Below are 10,735 nucleotides of genomic sequence, written 5' to 3'. Positions count from 1 at the left end.
GACAAAGGGAGTCGAGCTGGAGTACGCTCGCTCTCCGAGGACGGGGCGCTCGACGCTAGGGCCAGCCTCAGGGTCGCGGTGTCTATCACAGGAGATGAGTGAATGCATCACAGTGCCCACCACCCTGTCCGAGGGCAAGCAGGCCCTGCAAATGAGGGAAGGGCACCTGGCATTGCCTCCACCCCGGGCCTTAGACATCCCGAGGAATTTCTCTTTGGATAAGGAGGATTCTTCTCCAATATAGGAAAGACAGCAAGGTGAAATGATGATAAATGGCTTTGACCTACATCCCCTGTGAAAGTCTCAGAAACTCAGGAGCCTGGGGAACGGTGCCCAGCTGAAGCCCCAGCTCATGGTTTCAGTGGGGAAACACAGGCCCAGCAAAGGCAGGCACGGAAGGATGTTCTGGCCTCAGATCAGGGCCCGGCTCCTCCAGGAGCGAGCAGCCTGGTCCTGTCCCAGGTGGAGGACAGAGCTGGAGAGAGGACCCCACTGTCAAAATCCAAAACAAACAGAGACCAACCTTGCAAACTCCCTGAACAGACACCACCAGTTTGGTCATACCAACGAAGCTAAGGTAGTGGATTTTGCAAGGCTAAGTTGACCCAAGTCATTTCTTGCTGTGCCTCTGAAAATCAGAAGCAAAGCTTACTCTCTTTTCCGAGGTTGATGTGAAAGGGCCACTAGCCAATTCCATCGCTTAGGAAAATTCTGATATGAAAACCAATCCCTGTGGAGAATGAACACTGTGCTTTCTCACCATAGAAGCTGCTCTTTAAGGACACCCCCCTGAGCCCCATTCCGTGTTTTGGTTTGAGTGTTCCTGGATTTTCCAACTGTCTTTTTGGCGTATACACAACAAACTCAATAATGACGGCTTTGGCCATTCGTTGGTTTTATTTACTTCTGTTACATAGGGACTTTTGACGTTTCATGGTGTCAGAAGTGGGATTCAAACAGAAGACAGCCCCCCCCCCCCCCACACACACACACAGACCCCGAGGCTGCTGAGCAAACAGACCCTGGCACCCACAGAGCCCACTGAGCTCACCACTTTCTTGTCGACCCTGAAGAGTGAAGGTGAGTCTCTCGAATCTGAGCTCTCTCTCTTAGGTTCTAAGCTGCCCAACTTTATTGTGCATGCCTGCTCAGATGGCCAGTGTTTGTGTGCAAGACTCTCTATTTGCATCCTGTAAGGACCCTTTTGGAGCTGTGTTTTGGAGTCATTTTGTCCTTTAGCAGCTTCTGTTTGCCAATCAAAGAATGCATTCCATTTTCTCTGTCTTGTTTTTGAATAAGGTATGAAGGAGATGGGTTTTTGTTGTTATTGTTTTGGTTTTTTTTTTTTTTTGGTTTTGGTTTTTCTTTTTTTGAGGGGGGGGTAAGGGAGAAAGGAAGTAATTTTGTCTTGAATTAAAATGATTGTTCCAGAATAAGAAGGGAAAAAGGACAAGATCTAAATGGTTAAAGAATGTTGCAGATTTGTGGAAAGAGATCTTGAAAAAGGAATTTAATGTGAAGTCAAGCTAAGATTGGAATGGATTTATTTAACTTAAAAAAAAAAAGGATTTTAGGAGAGCCTGGCTGGCTCAGTCAATGGAGCATGCCACTCTTGATCTCGGGGTTGTGAGTTCAAGCCCTGTGTTGAGCATGGAGCCTACTTAAAATTTAAAAAAAGGGGGGGGCGCCTGGGTGGCTCAGTCGGTTAAGTGTCTGACTTCAGCTCAGGTCACGATCTCGTGGTCCGAGAGTTCGAGCCCCGTGTCGGGCTCTGGGCTGATGGCTCAGAGCCTGGAGCCTGCTTCCAATTCTGTGTCTCCCTCTCTCTCTGCCCCTCCCCCGTTCATGCTCTGTCTCTCTCTGTCTCAAAAATAAATAAACGTTTAAAAAAAAATTAAAAAAGGGGCGCCTGGGTGGCGCAGTCGGTTAAGCGTCCGACTTCAGCCAGGTCACGATCTCGCGGTCCGGGAGTTCGAGCCCCGCGTCGGGCTCTGGGCTGATGGCTCGGAGCCTGGAGCCTGTTTCCGATTCTGTGTCTCCCTCTCTCTCTGCCCCTCCCCTGTTCATGCTCTGTCTCTCTCTGTCCCCAAAAAAAACGTTGAAAAAAATTTTTTTTTAATTAAAATAAAAGAATTTTAATATCAAAAGTACATGGTACAAAATTAGAATTTGGTTTTTGCTGTTAAAATCACATTTTTTTTAGATTGTCAGTCTGCCCCTAACAAGAAATTGTAAACAAAGGTGTTTCTGTACTTCTAATGTATTTTGCCTGCAAAGCAAAGATTCTGTATTTTATGAAAATAATTTCATGTGCTTTGTCCTTACCAAGTCTTGGATTAGGTAGGAAAATAACTGAGTCCTCTGTATTAAAAGAACTGAGTTTCATTTTTGCAACTCTGTAACTTTCTGTACCTGCCTCTGAAATTTTAATTGTCACTTGGTAGGAATGAATAACTAAGTACTTTACTGTTTTCACAGTGAACTCTGATCCTGTTTGATCACGTGTTTTAAACCTTTTGGATATTTTTGACAAATTTATCACATATCAAATTCTAAATGAAGTCCTTTTGACCCCAAACTAACTTTGGGATTTTAAAAAGGATCCCTAGACTATCTCAAAAGATTCGTTCCCTCTCCTTATAAAAGAGATGCTGAACGAATTATGTTTTGTTACATTCCATGGGAAGCATTGTCAAATAAAGAATGAAGTCTTTAGCTGATATCTGTATAAATATATGTTAGTAATATAAGCATTCCAGAAATTCCATGAAATTCTTAAAGTCTGACATGTCCTGCTATAATGTTATGTCATAATTCAGGTTATTGTTTTAAAATGTATGTCACATAAAATAACCAAATTTCTGGGGCTTCTGGGTGGCTCAGTCGGTTGAGTATCCAACTTCAGCTCAGGTCATGATCTCAGGGTTCGTGAGTTCGAGCCCCACATCAGGCTCTGTGCTGACCTGCTTCAGATTCTGGGTCTCCCTCTCTCTCTGCCCCTCCCCTGCTTGCTCTCTCTCTCTCTCTCTCTCTCTCTCTCTCAAAAATGAACATAAATTTTTTTAAAAATAAGAACCAAATTTCCTTGTCAAAGGCATTATAATGAACTCCCACTACATCTTTAACCATGGCCATTTTTAAGCCTTTTGCCATTTACAGACACTTACTGTTTTATTCTGATGCTTTCACAAAAAAACGTTCCTGCAAAAATGCTTCCTTTACAAAGACATTCATGGGAACAACCCTAACAAGCAGTCCAGAATGCAGGTTCTCTGAAAACCTCAAGACCATAGCACTGAACTGAGTGAGGATTTCTGAAACTTTAATGGAAAACTGATTGAGTCGTAAAGCCGCTAACTCAAAATGAAGCAAAACAATTTTGTTAATTACAAAACACTGAACAAACTGATAGAGATGACTGTAATTTGGACGACTTCATTTACAGCGTTGCTGGTTCTTTAATGTCTTGTTTTCCAGATGTAAAGGATCCTTTTTCTCCTCTGTCTGAAGTTATCTATGACTCACAACAGTTTGGTAAAGTGTATCTTTGCAACAAAGGTTGAAACATTTTTCTTCCCCCTCCCCCCATTCCTCCAGAAATTAGAAACTCTTACTATTCTCTTTTTAAATTGTTTTATTTTTTAATTAAATACTCTCATTTTTCATGACAATATGTGTCTTTGCATAAGTTTAAAAATAATCTGTTCTCCCTATAACAAGACAAAACTGGCTTGGCTTCCTGGCCTGGAGATGCTTTTGAAAGTCTAATCTGAGTTCCTTTATGAAACATTCCAGCAAGGTAGATTTAAAAGCACCTATAAGGGGGCCCCTGGGTGGCTCAGTTGGTTAAGCATCCAACTTCGGCTCAGGTCATGATCTCATGGTTCACGGGTTTGAGCCCCTCTTCAGGCTCTGCCTTGACAGTTCAGAGCCTGGAGCCTGCTTCGGATTCTGTGTCTCCGTCTCTCTTTGCCCCTCCCCTGTTCTCTCTCTCTCTCTCTCTCTCTCTCTCTCTAAAACAAATAAATAAACATTTTTGAAAAGCACCTATGTGATCAATCACTATTCCTGTGTACTTATGTAAATAATCATACCAAGTATTTGGAAACAGTCTTAATTTGCAAGCAAATTAGTCTTACTGTGGTTATCTTTGATAGACAGGGGATGATTACAGAGAGAAAAATAGGCTTCGATAATACATCTTTGTGGATATCAGATTCTAGTGCTGTTTCTTGTCTCTGAGATTTTGTTTTCTACCTGTAATCTGGACTGCATCCTGAATTCTTCCGGTTTCCTCCAAAATTTGGCTAGAATTTTCCAAACTAACATTTCCAATTCTCCCATTCTCTGGACTTGGAATCTTTATGAAACTAAAACCATCCTTTGCCCAACGCTGGACAACTCGATATCAACTTCGGAGAGCTCAGCACAACAGCTCGTGTGTGGACGGCGACCCGTGCCTGGGGCCGTGTGACTGCTTGGAAAGATCCCCAGGCACATTCATGCCACAAGCTAGAGAAACGGTCAGATCACCACTGCCCTGCTCTCGCCTCATCTGAAGAGTCTCCAACCCCGACGTCTGCAAACTCAACCAGCCGCTCTCCAAACTCAGAAACTGAATTTGTAATTTGCTTGAAATATTAACCTTTTTCTTTTGTTGCCGTAGAAATCTCTGTCGTTAAACTACCTGCTCGCTCGCGTCGTATAGAGGCCTGATTTAGATGGAGCCCAACTGAGGCACTGGCCAACACCCTCAAGTTCACCCTGTCCTAAGCAACTGTTGGGCGATGCGACTGTTAAGACATTATGCATGCTTTTGAAAAATAACTTTAAAAAAATATAACCCATTTAATGTATTTGAATTGTGACATCTTCGCTCCTGGGAACCTCGGCTCCGGGGAACTTTTCAGTCCTCGGGTATTGCTGCCCTTACGGTCATCATGCTGGCCTCTCCAGTACCTTGTACACTCTCCAGGGTTTGAAATGCGGTAGGCAGCTCCTGGTGTGCCGAATGGTACCCATTAGGACCAATCCCCTGGATGAAATCAACAAGAACCACAGAAATGATGGAGACTGCGACCACGGCCCTTGGGCCTGAGGACTCAGCAAGTCTGAAGGTGAGGGAACCCCACTGACAGAGCCACCAGAAAGGGGACCCCTCTGTCAAAATCCAAAACAAACAGAGACCCACCTTGCAAACTCCCTGAACAGACACCACCAGTTTGGTCATACCAACGAAGCTGAGGTAGCAGACTTTGCAAGGCTAAGTTGACCCAAGTCACTTCTTGATTGTGCCTCTGAAAATCAGAGCAAAGCTTCCTCTCTTTCCCGAGGTTGATGTGAGAGGACCGCTAACCAATTCCCTGCCGTTGAGGAAAATTCTGATACGAAAACCAATCCCTGTGGAGAATGAACACTGCTTTCTCACCATAGAAGCCGCTCCCTAAGGACACCCCCCGAGCCCCCTTCTGTGTTTTGGTTTGAGTGTTCCCGGCTTTGCCAACTGTCTTTTTGGTGTATACACAACAAACTCAACAATGACGGCTTTGGCCATCCGTTGGTTTTATTTACTTCTGTTAGGTAGGGATGTCTGGCGCCTCCCAAGTCACGTGGCCCGCCAGCCCACCAACGCCACCCCCCCCCCCAGCACTAGGATGGGAGGCTGAGCCCCTTGACCGTTCCTGGGTCCGTCTTGCAGAAAAAGTGAGCTGCCTCAACGAGGCTGCACGTCTGAGTTCCGGACGAGGAACAGAGGAAATTCGCCAGGGCTCTGGGGGCGACCACAGGCCTCCCGTGGGCACGGCTGCACCTGCTGAGGGGCGTTCAAGAGCCTCAGTTGCCTTGTGGGGGGGATTCTAGGAAACAGGCAGGAGAAAGTGCCAGGAAGTTTGTGGGCCTGTGGTCCACGGTTAGCGCCGCAGCGTGGCTTGGCATTCAGGAAGCCGCCTGGAGAAATGGGCCTCTTCCTGAGCGACCTCGTTCTCACTGGGCGTGGCGGGCCTCGGGGGCTAACCGGGCACATGGGTGTTTGCTGACCGCCTCAACACCGGCCCATCGCTCCAGGGTCGATCCCCCACCCCCTCCCCGACGTCCCCTCGGATGCGCAAGGGGCCTCCTCAGAGGAAAGCTGGGGCTGCCGGCCCCTCGGGTTGGGAACGATTTGGTTCCTCACGTCCACTTTCCCCTATCTGGACCTCAGCGTCTTCTAGAACGTTTGGTTTCTGAGAGCAGCTCCGAGGTTCTCCCACATCAGCTCCCCGAAGGCAGGAAGAGCCGGACCCTGGGCGGCTGGGACGAGGTGGAGGGTGCAGGTGTGACCCGGGGACTCCTCACTGCACAGTCCTGGCCTCAGTTTCCCCAACTGTAAAACAGGCTCGGAAAAATAGAAGGAAGGTGGGTTTTTCAATGAGTCACGTAGAAACAGCGTGACGACCATTTGCAAAAAGAGGTCCTCACCGCACATCAGTATTGTACATTTCCAATGGACCAGAGACCTGACGTTCTTAAGAAGAAGCCATTAAGTGATGAAAACCTTCTGGAAATGGGCTGTGGAAAGGCTTGCACAACGAGAACGTACTGGGTGCCACTCAGCTGTGCGCTTAAAAGGGCTGAAAATGGAAATCTTGGGGCGCCTGGGTGGCCCAGTCAGTTAAGCGTCCGACCCTTGGTTTCAGCTCGGGTCATGATCTCACAGTTCGTGAGTTCACGCCTCACGTCAGACTTTGCAAGGACAGCCCGGAACCTGCTTGGGATTCTCTCTCTCTCTCTCTCTCTGCCCCTCCCTGCTCTCATTCTCTCAAAATAAGTAAATAAACTTAAAAAAAATAGTAAACCTTATAAATATTTTCCTGCAATAAAAAATGAATTAAAAAAAACATTAAAATATTTGCAGAAAACACGAATGACTCCTTAGAAAACTCTGGAGCAGGAAAAATGTTTTTAAATCACAGTTAAAGACCCAGGCCCTGGGAGTGCCTGAGTGGCTCAGTCGGTTGAGCCTCCGACTCTTGATTTCAGCTTAGGTCATGATCCCAGGGTCATGGGATCAAGCCCCACACCACCATGCTAAGCATGGATTGTGCTTAAGATTTTTTTTCTCTCCTCTCTCTCTCTCTATGCCCCTCTCTCCTGCTCACCTGCTCTTTCTCTCTAAAATAAACCCCCAGACACACTAAAAAAGATTTAAGGCAAAAATCACCATAAGCAAAGTCACAACACAAAGTATACACTAGGGAAAAATATTGGCAACCCACATCACAAAGGTCTATCTCCCTAATCTACAAAAGGCTCCTAGGATTATAAAAGGAAGCGATAAAAAGGGGCAGAGGATATGAACAGATCCCTCAGGAAAAAACATACAATGACAAACACAGAGAAAGCTGAGCGTGATCAGAGCGGTGCACGTTAACACGGTATCGAAATCCCATTTCGCGGCCATCAGAATCCAGAATCAGGCGTCGCCGTCAGGCAAGGCGTGGGGAGCAGGCGGCCGCGGCCGCCGGTGGGGGTGCAGGAGGGGAATCCGGGGGCTCCTTCCCCGGAGACCCTGCCCGTCCCCAGACCCAGCCTCCCCCCTCCCAGGGCTGGCTGCCACAGGTGCACCTGCTCACGTGTGAGACCTGGGGCGTGCGCGGCTCATCGCGGGGGCGCCGGTCGTGACAGCAAAAGGTGAGGCGGCCACGTCCTCGCTAAGGGATCGGCCAGGTGAGCGGCGGGACGCGGGCACCGGGGCGCCCCACGCGAGGCACACGCCAGGTCACGTGCGCGGGCGCGGGCGTCTCGTGAGCGCCGCGTGAGTGGGTGGCGTGCGCCACCTGCGGCGCCAGGAGCGAGGGAGACCCCCGTGTGTCCGTGTGTCTGTCTGTACCTGCCAGGCGGACGCCGCAGGAAGGACAAGGTCAGAACGAGCGTCGGCTCGCACCAGATAAAGCGCCCGTCGGAGCCCCGGCGAGAGGCGCCACCTGCTCCTCGACCCCTGTGCGCGCGGCCCCGCCCTCCTTCCAGAGAATCACACGTTGGCAGCGCCGCGCGGCGGACTCAGGTGGCCCTGGCGGAGGTCCGGGGAACGGGAGGGACCCCGAGGCCCCGAGTTTGACTCCTCCGGGGGAAGGGGAGAGGCAGGGGCCAGGCCAACTCCAGCACCCCCCCCCACACACACCCAGGGGGCACCCTGGCCCCGGAAAGGTGGGGGTTGGACCTCGGACAGCCGGGCCTGGGGGACAAGGTAGGGCGGGCGAGCCGGGCCCTCTGGGAAGTCAGCGGGGCGGGGTGTTTGCGCCCCACGCCCTGTGAGGGGGAAGCCTTTGCAGGCGGATGTTTGCTGACCCGGAACGGATGAGTCATGCGTCAGCGCAGGGCAGGCGGTGCTGGTGCTCGCGACGCCCCTTCCTCGGCCCTCCCGGCCACGACTGCCCCGGAGGATGAAGCTTGGCCGGGGAAGCCCCCCTCCCCGCGCCCGGGGAGCCGGCAGCTCTGCCTCGGCCGGGGTCCACCTGCTCTCAGGGCCCGTCCTCAGCCTCGCTGGGGAGTCTCCAGGGCCTCAGCCCGTCCCCAGCGCGTGCGGGTCCCACCCGTTTCCCTGCAGCGGAACCCCCCCCCCCCCCCCCCCCCCGCAACCCTGGGTCCTCTGCCAGGAAGCAGCGATGGCTACCGGGTGACTCGGGGGTGGCCGAGAGCCGCCGTCTGCTTGTCCCCGGCTCACTTCTGGGGTGGAGGCCTGGGTCGGCTCGCCTTGGGGAGGGGCCAGTCTGGAAACCCATCTTTCTCCCGCTAGTGGGGGCAGAGGGGCCCCTCCCTCACCGCAGGTCCGGAGGGAGCACCCTGGCACTGGGCGGCTGTGTGGCCTTGGGCGGGACGCCCGATCTCCGAGCCTGCCTCCACGTCCCTAAACTGGGAGGAGGACTGCCTGAGGGTCAGACGCAGCGAGCTCTTTGTAAGCTGCCGAAGGCTCCCAAACGGAAAGCCCCCCGTCGCCAGGATGATGGTATTGAAGAAGTAATAAAGTTGACTTCCATTCAACACTCTGAGAGCAACCGGGTCAAGATTCCTGAAGAACAAACTTCTCCCGACCCCTCCCACCTGCCCCGGGCGGCAGGTCCGTCCTCTCTGCAGTCCGGCGAGGTTCCTGCTGCCTCCTGGTAGAATCTCCAGCCTGTCGGCTGCCAGCAGGCCCCTCAGACAGAGAATGGTCTGGCACCGAATGTGACTCGCGGGACGTGGAAGTCACAGCGGGACAGCCATCTTCGCTCGCCCCCAGACGACCGCAACGGTATCGATGAGCAGCCGCGGATTCTCTCGCTCTCGTGCCCCACACCCCGGGGGAGGTACTTACTGTGGATTCATCAGACCCTTCCGAGGAGCCGGGCACGGGGGCTCTGCCGTCCTCACGTTACGGAGCGTCAGGGAGCCAGGACTGGGGCCTGGACACTTGTGAGCGGGGGGACTCTGGTTCCGGCGAGAGGCCCGGGCACAGGCATTTATTCTGGTCTTGCCAAACGGAGACAAGCTGCGTGTCCACGTCGGAGGGCGTGGCCCTTACCGGGGCCGGCCGGGAGCCAAGCTCCGTGACCACAGCAAGCTGCACCTTCTGGGGATGCCGGGACGGTGCCTTCCCACCAGGAGCCTGGCCAGACCTTCCCCACGGCCTCGGCCGACAGAGGACGGCGGGCGTCACGCCCGGCGTCGCGAAGGCCGGGTCGCGAAACAAATCGTCACGTTTTCCCAAACGCCAACCATTTCTCCCGCTCTCCAGCCCCGGCTGGGCGTCACACGATTCAGTTCCGTCTCCACGAGGCACCGGCACAGAGCACAGGTGAGGGGCTCCGTCCCCAAGCTGCCCCCATGTCCCCGGACGCCTGCACAAGCCCCGGGTCCCCAGGCTGCGCCCGTTGCTGCCCGGTTGACGACAGATTCGGGGTCAGTACTTCTCTGCGATGGAAGCCATCACAGTGCTGCTCACGATGTGAGAGCGTCACGCGTAGGGTGACAGCGTTACCGTGAAGGAAACAGGGCAGGAACAGTCAGAGGAGGACACGCATCAGAGGAGGACACGCATGGACCAGAAAAGAGAAGAGGGACGAGGGCCTTTGCACCCTGCCCAGGCCGCCGCCCCTGCGGCACATCCTCCACATCCTTGGGTTTGCCCATCGCCCCGGAGCGGCTGCCTCCGCCCCCTCCCTGGGGGCCGAGGCCTCTAATCACGCCGGCCACGGTCACGGTCACGGCCTTCCCCCGCCCCCGAAGCTGACGGCCCCACCAGCAGTCACCTCCTGAGCGCAAACTCGGGTAAGGTCAGGGCTGGCTCATCGGGGATGACAAAAGACGTTCCCACCATTCAGGAAACACCAAGGCTTTTAGGAACCCGGGGGGGAGGGGGGGGGGGAGGGAGGAAGACGGATGTATCTTTCTTATTTTAATGCATCACAGCGCAAAGCAGCTCTGGGAACCCAGAGCCACGTGCTGTGGAAGCCCGAGTCACGAGCAGGTGAGCAGAGACGCTCGAGGACGAGAAGCACCCAGCCGAGCCCCGTCGATCCGGCCGTAACACATCACAGCAGAGGATCCGGTGGAACCGTCGGTTGTAAATGATCGATACCACGAGAAACGCCACTTTGCACCTGACGTCAAGATGCCAAGATCTGGACCCTCCTTTCTGTGCCTCCACTGAGCCCGAGGTCACTTTGGACTCGCCCCAACCTGGGACACCTTGTCCCTGACCAGAATGTCTGCACCGAAA

The sequence above is a fragment of the Prionailurus bengalensis genome, chromosome E3 (assembly GCF_016509475.1).
Source record: "Prionailurus bengalensis isolate Pbe53 chromosome E3, Fcat_Pben_1.1_paternal_pri, whole genome shotgun sequence".
NCBI classification, from domain to species: domain Eukaryota; kingdom Metazoa; phylum Chordata; class Mammalia; order Carnivora; family Felidae; genus Prionailurus; species Prionailurus bengalensis.
The sequence above is the reverse complement of the archived record's forward strand: the minus strand, read 5'-3'. Positions refer to the sequence as shown.